Source organism: Zalophus californianus, chromosome 11 (genome assembly GCF_009762305.2).
Source record: "Zalophus californianus isolate mZalCal1 chromosome 11, mZalCal1.pri.v2, whole genome shotgun sequence".
Lineage (NCBI taxonomy): Eukaryota > Metazoa > Chordata > Mammalia > Carnivora > Otariidae > Zalophus > Zalophus californianus.
Genome location: NC_045605.1, coordinates 99,133,582 through 99,142,336, shown reverse-complemented (window position 1 = coordinate 99,142,336; position 8,755 = coordinate 99,133,582). Strand labels below are relative to the sequence as shown.

At 35.1% G+C, this 8,755-nt stretch overlaps 1 pseudogene; it reads right to left on the bottom strand.

Annotated features, from left to right (window-relative positions):
• Positions 1–2,355: 2,355 nt before the first annotated feature.
• Positions 2,356–3,305, bottom strand: LOC113914959 (annotated as a pseudogene).
• Between the last annotated feature and the right edge of the window lie 5,450 nt (positions 3,306–8,755).

Sequence of the window (8,755 nt, the reverse complement as noted above, 5' to 3'; positions counted from 1 at the left end):
AAACTTTCCATACCCTTCCCACTATCTCCTGTTTACCTTTCAGTGGCCTGTAGAAACAGCTCTTCATGAAAGCGAAGCTACTCCTTCTAGAAAAATCACTTTTTATTTTATTTATTTATTTATTTTAAAGATTGTATTTATTTATTTGACAGAGAGAGAGAGAAAGAGAGCACAGCAGGGGGAGTGGCAGGCAGGGGGAGAGGGAGAAGCAGACTTCCCGCTGAGCAGGGAGCCTGATGCGGGGCTCGACCCCAGGACCCTGGGACCATGACCTGAGCCAAAGGCAGACGCTTAACTGATTAAGCCACCCAGGTGCCCCGAAACATCACTTTTTAAAGGAACAAAATTAAAAAAAAGTTCATAAGAGGGCAAAAATATCCCCCACACCCTGCTTTTCTTACTCTTCCATTCCCTGTATTATTGCATATACCAGAAAGGACAATTTTCTCTTCAGTTAAAATAAGTTGGATTTCATTTCTCAAGGATGAATACCTAAAAAGGGAATTGTCAAGGTGTGTGGGAAGTGTTCATATAACTTCAGAAGACGCGGCTAAACTGTTTTCAAAGTCATTTCACCTTTCACCCCCATCTGAAATGTGTGAGCATTCTGTTTGCTGCACATTTTCACCAATACATGGCATTTCAGTCTTATTTATTTTAACCATTCATGTTGGTGTGCAGTGGTAGCTCACTGTGGTTTTAATAAGAATTTCACTGATGACTAATGATGATTATTATATTTTCATATGTTTATAGATGATTTGTATGTCTGGCTTTGTCAAGTGCCTGCTTAAAGATTTCACCTTTAACTAGGTTGTCTATCTGTTTTGAGTGTAAAGAGCTTTTTATATGTTCTACAAACAAATCCTTTATCAAACATGTATATATACACTCACACACATATATGTGTGTGTGTGTATGTGGCAAACGTATATATGTGAAATATTTACTCCCAGCTTGTGGCTTACATTTTTATTTTCTTACCAAGGTCCTTTACCACTAAAAAAAAAAACCTTTTACAACAGATTTTTATGTTGATGAAGTTCTTTTTATCAGTTTTTAGAGGATCCATCCTTTTTGTGTTTTAGCTAAAAAAAAATTTGCACCCCAAATTTCAAACGATATTTTTTGTATTTTATTCTAAAATTTTCTAGTTTTAATTTTTATGCTTAGAACTGGGATCCATTTCATTGAATTCAAGTTAATGTCTGTGTGTGGCGTGAGGTAAGAGTTAAGCCTCCTTTATCCATATGGATACCTAGTCTCTTTCTGCAATGCTTTTTTTTTTTTTTTTTACATGTTAAATGTATTTTTTGAAATATAATTCACATGCTGTAAAATTCACCTTTTTCAAATGTGTGCTTCAATGGTGTTAGTTAGTATATTGACAGAGTTGAGCAACCATACACCACAATCTAATTTCAAACATGACCATCACCCCAAAAAGAAATCTTGTACACCTTAGCAGTCACTCCCCACATCCGCTCCCCCAGCCCTAGTTAAACACTAACCTACTTTCCATCTTTATAGATTTGCCTATTCCACACATTTTATATAAAAGGAATCATATGATAAGTGGTTTCTTTCACTTAGCAAAATGTTTGCAAGGTTTATCCATGTTATAGCATAGATCAGTATTTCATTTGTTTTTATGGCTGAATAATATTCCATTGTATGGATATAATACATTTAATTATCCATTCATGAGTTCATAAAACATTGGGTTGTTTCCACTTTTTTGGCTCCTATGAATAATGCCACTATGAACATTCATGTTTTCTGCAATGCTTTTTAAAAATCATCCTTTTTCCATTGAATTATAATGACCGTTTGGTGAAATTTAAAGGACCAGATATGCTTGGGTCCGTTTAAATTTTCTCAAATAAAAGTCAACTTCTGCCATTCAATATAACAAATAACAAAAGGTCGGCTGCTGTATAAGGTGCAGTGAACTGAAACACCTGCTAAAACCATCTCTGGAAGAGGAGCAGCCTGATTGCAATTCTAGGGGAACCATTCTAGACCTGCACATATTTGATGAATGGGCAATTAGTTTTATTTTGGAAACATACATATAAAATTACACTAAGTGATAAAATATTTTAAAATAACTTTACAAATATTACATAATACGATCAAATAATTTTATTTTTTTTAAATTTTGGTTTACATGTCTGGAGATATTTCACTAAAATTAACGTACAGAAAAATCAATAATCATAAAATGTACTGCCATAGATATATTAACTAATAGCCTGTGGAAAGTGATTTGAATCATCAACTGCACTACAAGAGTTGAACAATCTCTAGCATAGTAGATCAGGTTTTTTTCAGAAATTAAATAATCTAACAATATTATATTGAGTGACAAAGCAATTTTGCGACGACTAATCTTCTGAATGTGTCTTTCACGTCTTTGTTCCTAAGGCTGTAGCTCAAGGGGTTCAGCATGGGAATCACCACTGTGTAAAACACAGATGACACTTTAACTATGAGCCAAGACATTTTAGATTTGGGATACAGTAAAAGAAAAAGACGGTCCCGTGGAAGATGGTGATGGCTCTCAGGTGGAAGGCACAGGTGGAGAATGTTTTCCGGCGCCCACTCGCAGAAGGCATCCTCCTAACAGTGATAAAATTGAGTATATAGGACATCAGAATAATCATCAGGCTGCTCACCTCATTGAATATGGCAATAATAAAACACAGCAACTAGCTGATATAGGGGTCCGAACAGAAGACAGAAACAATTACATAGTGGTCACAGATAAAATTATTTATGATGCTAGACTCACAATAGGATAAAGCAAGAAGAAAATATGTGAGTGTCAGAGAACACACTATGCTCCATGAGTAAGACCCAGCCACCAGGAAAGCTCAAAACTTCTGAGACATAGCTGTGGTATAGAGCAAGGGGTTACAAACTGCCACAAAACGGTCATAGGCCTTCGCTGCTAACATAAAAGTTTCTGTTACTCCAAATATGCAAGCAAAGCCAAACTGCATAAGGCAACCGGAGAGGGAGATCGTTCTGTCTTCCACAATCAAGTTCTCCAACAATTTAGGTGTAACTACAGTGGAAAAACAGAAATCTATAAAGGACAAGTGACTAAGGAAAAAGTACATGATCATGTAGAGTTTTGGATTGATCTTGATGATTATTATCATGGCCAAATTTCCTACAGTAGTGACCATATAGATAGACAAGAAAACCAGGAAGAGTAGAATCTGGAGTGCTGGATATTCTGAAAAACCCAAGAGAATAAAAGTGGGTATGATACTTTGATTTCCTTCAGATAACGTCATGATTCCTGTTGAATAAAGAACCAAAGTTAGTTCTGAAAAGTAGAACTGAATGGAAGAGAGAAACAGAGAAGAAAGAGGCTTCATAGGCTGCTGTGAAGTTAACATAGAATAGTGACTCTCAAAGTATGGTCCCCAAACCAGCAACAGCATGAGTGCCTGAGAAGTTGTTAGGGATGCAAATTCTCTAACCCCATCACCAACTTTCTGAATCAGAAACTCTAGAATAGGGCTCACAATTCTTGACTTAACCAGTTCTCCAGGCGTTTTTGATGTCTGCTAAATTATGGGAACCGCTGGTATAGAAAATATATATATTAATCATTTTATTGTTTAAAATTCAGCCCTTGCTAGTATTATTGCTATTGAATTGAAATATTAATTTAGAGCACAAAAGGAATTGTACAAAACAGGGGCAAGAGAGCCAGAAAAGAGGCACAGAGTGTTTTGTTATGGTTCTAAGAATTATACTAAAGATGAAGATCACTTGGCATTGCAAATGGTGCCATGTAAATCTTAGTATTAATTGTTTTTTACATATTCAATGTTTTCTAGGCATTATACAGAATTAAATACCCCTGGAATTTATGACTTGAAATAAACCTTAAAATGTATCTAGTCTGTGCCATCCACCTAATGCTTGAGAATCCATTACAGACTCTTATTCATGAAATAATCATCTGGCTTCTATCAAAACTTCCACTAAGGGTGTACTACCTCCAGGGGTAGTTTTGTAGGTCTTTTATTGACATTTTGCTCAACATATATTATTTTATTAATTAAATTTAATTAATATTTCATTCGCTATTTATTAATGTGTCTTAGGTCATTCATTTTGTTATATATTATAAATTTATAAATATATAAGTAAATAGTATATACATAGAACAGAAGTATCTCACATTCACTAACAATAACTCCATACAAAATCTGTTCTTTGATACAATGAAAATTACACATTTTCTGGACCAATAGAAGTAAGCCCTCTCCTATGATGAAACAAACTTGGGGAAGATTAGGAAGTAAGAGGAGTAGGCACATAAAATGAATAGTCTCAAGATTTAGACATGAGGCTGCAACAGAATTAGATGAGTTATCTGTTCCATCTTCTGAGCTTTGCCTGGAACCAGTCTCAGACTCAACATGATTGCCTACATTTACACGTACCACAAGCAACCCTACACCTAGAGCAGCCATCATCAACATATTCTTTCCAACAGCAAGTGGGACCAGATAGATACATTGTAAACATACGTTATTGTTCGGCATATTTTAATAAATGAGTTACCTTCAACATTTGAACCTATTAGCAAAACCCTGGCTTATTAGGGAGATTGCTACTACTCTTCTGGCTTAGTGGCACATTTATGAGGTCAATAACAAAAAGATACTCAGAAAAAGACTTGATATCCCGACGCTACCAATTTCAAAAGATTTTGGTGAAAATCAATGGATTGGATTAAGACTGTATTCAAACTGAGACTAGGCCTACAGGATTATAAAATTAACAAATACCCCCATCATTTTCTGTGACTTCCCCATTGCTCACTGTTACCAATTTCTGTAATACAGAATTTAGTTCTCAGAAACACTTCATGCCTTGTGAGTGAAAATTAAAATATCTCTGACCTCAAAAAGGTAAAAAAAAATTTTTTTTGGAATAATCTATATGAGCTGGAGCTCCATGTTTCCCACCTAAATTGAAAGCTACCAAATGAACTGAGCTGAAACCAGAATTTCTTATTTACTTTACTGAGAATTTCTTCTTGTGATTAATGAATCACGGACATTTTTCTTCTTAGTAATAAAACATTCTTTAAAAATAGAAACAGGCTTGAGGTTTGAAATAAAGTAGCAGTAAATTTCAATAGATATGCCAGTAATGCTGGCATTTTATTTCCAGGACATAAGAAATCTTAAGAAATACAAAGAAAAAACTTGAAAGTTGAATCCACAATCTAAACTCTGCCAAACTCTGGGTCTTATATCTGCCTCCATGATTATGAAGTTATAGACTACAGAGGATTATAATTGGAGTGTTCCTCAGTGCACCACAAATCATACAATCGGTTGAAACACTGTCTCTTGTGTCATTGTGGCATATGCATTTCCTTTGAAAGACCTAGGGATAATTACATCACTACATCTATTCCGCTAATTGCTTTTAGATATTGAATTATTGAAATAATATGTATTTTTTATTTTTAAAATGTTTTATTTATTTATTTGAGAGAGAGAGAGCATGAGAGAGAGAATGAGATGAGAGGCAGAGGGAGAGGCAGGGGCAGACTCCCTGATGAGCAGGGAGCCCAATGAGGGGCTATATCCCAAGACCCTGGGACCACGACCTGAGCCAAAGGCAGAGTCTTAACTAACTGAGCCACACAGGAGCACCTGAAATAATATGTATTAATTGAAGAACACATGAACTGTTGAGTTCGAAATAAGAAAAGAGAACAATACAGAGATAGCTGTGTTTTTTAATTTTTTTATTATGTTATGTTAATCACCATACATTACATCATTAGTTTTTGATGTAGTGTTCCAAGATTCATTGTTTGTGTATAACACCCAGTGCTCCAGAAATATAGCTGTTATTAACTCAACTGTGTTTCAAATTCCACATTAGTGTGGAATACTTGGTCAACATTACCTTAAGCAAAAGGATGAAGGTGACCATCATTTGTGATATAATGAGGATATCATTTACTCCCTGATATGATGTGATGAGAAAGGTTTCCCTTCTATTGTATTCTTCCCCCAAACCCATAATCCCAGCTTAAAATGATAAAATCATTACACAAACTCATATTTGGAAGCATTTTACAGGATACCTAGTCACTATTCCTTAGGATTGTCAGAGTCAAGAAGAACAAGAAAAGAATGAAAAACTGTCACAGACCAAAGTAGACTGAAGACACACAATAATTACATGCAATGCAGTAGCCTGGATTGGACCTCAGACAAGAAAGAGAGCACTGTTGGAAAAAAAAAAAAAGATTCTATATAAAATTTAGATTTTAGCGATCATAATGTACTAATGCTTCTTTTAAAAAAGATTTTATTGATTGATTGAGAGAGAGAGAGAGAACGAGTGTGCACCTGCAGGTGGAGAAGCAAAGGGAGAGGGAGAGAGAATCTCAAGCAGACTCAACACTGAGTGTGGAGCCTGACTCGGGCTCAGTCTCACTACCTCGTGATCATGACCTGAGCTAAAATCAAGAGTTGGAAGCTCAACCAACTGAGACACCCAGGCCGTCCTGTAATGTACTAAAGTTTCTTTTCAAATTTTTCATTTTATCATGGTAATAATACTTAATGTGACATCTACCTTGTTAAGAGATTTTTAAGTGTAGAATACAGTATTGTTGACTACAAATACGATTTTGTACAGCTGATCTCTAGCACTTCCTCATCTGTAACTTTATAGCCACTGATTTGTGACTCCCCTTCTCCCCTTCCCCCAGTCCCTAACAACTATCATTCCACACTCTGATTCCAAGAATTTGGTTGTTTTATATACCTCATATAAGTGGAATTTATTTTCTGTGACTCACTTATTTCACTTACATAATGTCTTTAGAGTTCATCCTTGTGGTCACATATTGTGGAAATTTCCTTTATTTTTAAGGCTGAATTGTATCCCATTGCGTATCTATACCACATTTTCTTTATCCATTGATCTGTCCGTGGACATTTTGGCTGTTTCTGCATCTTGACCATTGTGAATGGTTCTGCAATGAACATGCCAATGCTGATACATTTTTGAAATCTTGATTTCAATTCTTTTGGATAAATATCGAGAAGTAGGATTATTGGATCACATATTCGTTAAATTTTTGATTTTGTGAAGAACCTCTATACTGTTTTCCATACCAACTGCACCATTTTGCATTCCCATCAACAGTGTATAAGGGTTCTTATTTCTTCATATCCTCATCAACACTTGTCATACACACACACACACACACACACACACACACACACACACATACCTATATGTTTTAGGTGAGTCTTATTGTTTTGATTTGCATTCCCTGATGATTAAGTGACATCAAGCATTTTTTTTTTGCACACCTATTGGCTGTTTGTATATCTTAGAAGGAATATCTAAACTAAGTCCTTAGCCAACTTTCTAATTGGGTTTCTAGTTGTTTTTTGTTTGTTTGCTTGTTTCTGTTTTTTTGTTTTTTTGTTTGTTAGCTTGTTTGTTTTTGCTATTGAGTTGTATGAGTTCATTATTGTAAGTTTTGGAGATTAATCCATTATCAGATATATGGTTTGCAAATATTTTCTAGCATTCTATAGGTTGCCTTTTTGTTATTTATTGTTTCTTATGTTCTGCAGGAAATTTGACAAATGCATCATGGTAATTGTATTTGAGGTTAACAATGTGGATAATTGAGAAAGAACTGTATGGAAACTCTTAAATATCTTTACAATTTATTTTGTAGAGTGAAAATTATTAAATATTTTAAAACTAATTTTTAAAATGTCAACATTCACATTAATAGGCCCATTTCATTCACTCTCCACCACCACAACCATTGCTGCCAAGACAAAATCACCTGAAATAGTATAAATGTAACAAGCAACCTCTCAACATCCACATTTGCCTCCACTCTGAATCATCTTGCTACGCTGTTTGCCACTTTGTTTTTAGTGTCTGTAGCTGTGGGTGTGGGATCCGGGGTGGGAGGTGTAAGGAGTAGTAATTAACATTTTCAAACTCTTAATTACTAACAAAATAGAATTTATTCAGTGAATTCAAACCTACATACTATTTTCTAAAAATGAGCATGTTTAACAAAGAAGTGAACTAAACATAAAAAATCTAATTTTCTAGGTCACAAAATTGGTATGTAGAAGAATCAGGATTTGGGGCGCCTGGGTGGCTCAGATGGTTAAGCGTCTGCCTTCGGCTCAGGTCATGGTCCCAGCGTCCTGGGATCGAGTCCCACATCGGGCTCCCTGCTCAGCGGGGGGCCTGCTTCTCCCCCTCGCTCTGCTTCTTCCCCGCTCATGTTCTCTCTCTGTATCTCTTTGTCTCGAATGAATAAATTTTTAAAAAAATCTTTTTTTTTTTTAAAAAGGAGAATCAGGATTCAAATTCCAGCCCTTCACGTGAAGAGATACTACAAAACCACAACAGACTATGGAAGTATTTCATTATAGCAATTATCTTAAGGTTGTGTTTTAATTTGATTGCTTTCCTTGTGTATCTCCCTAACCATTGTCAACCCCCACTGTATTTTACTTAGTTAGTATCTGTCTTAGTTATATATTCAATATTAGTGAAATGAAAAGAAGAAAATAAATATCTCATAGTATAATTTTAGCCATATATATTTGCAAATTACAATTACAATTTACAAAGCAATTCTATACATATTATCTCAGTTGTTTCTTGAAATAAAAACGGAATTAGCATGAGATTCTAGTGTCTACCTTGT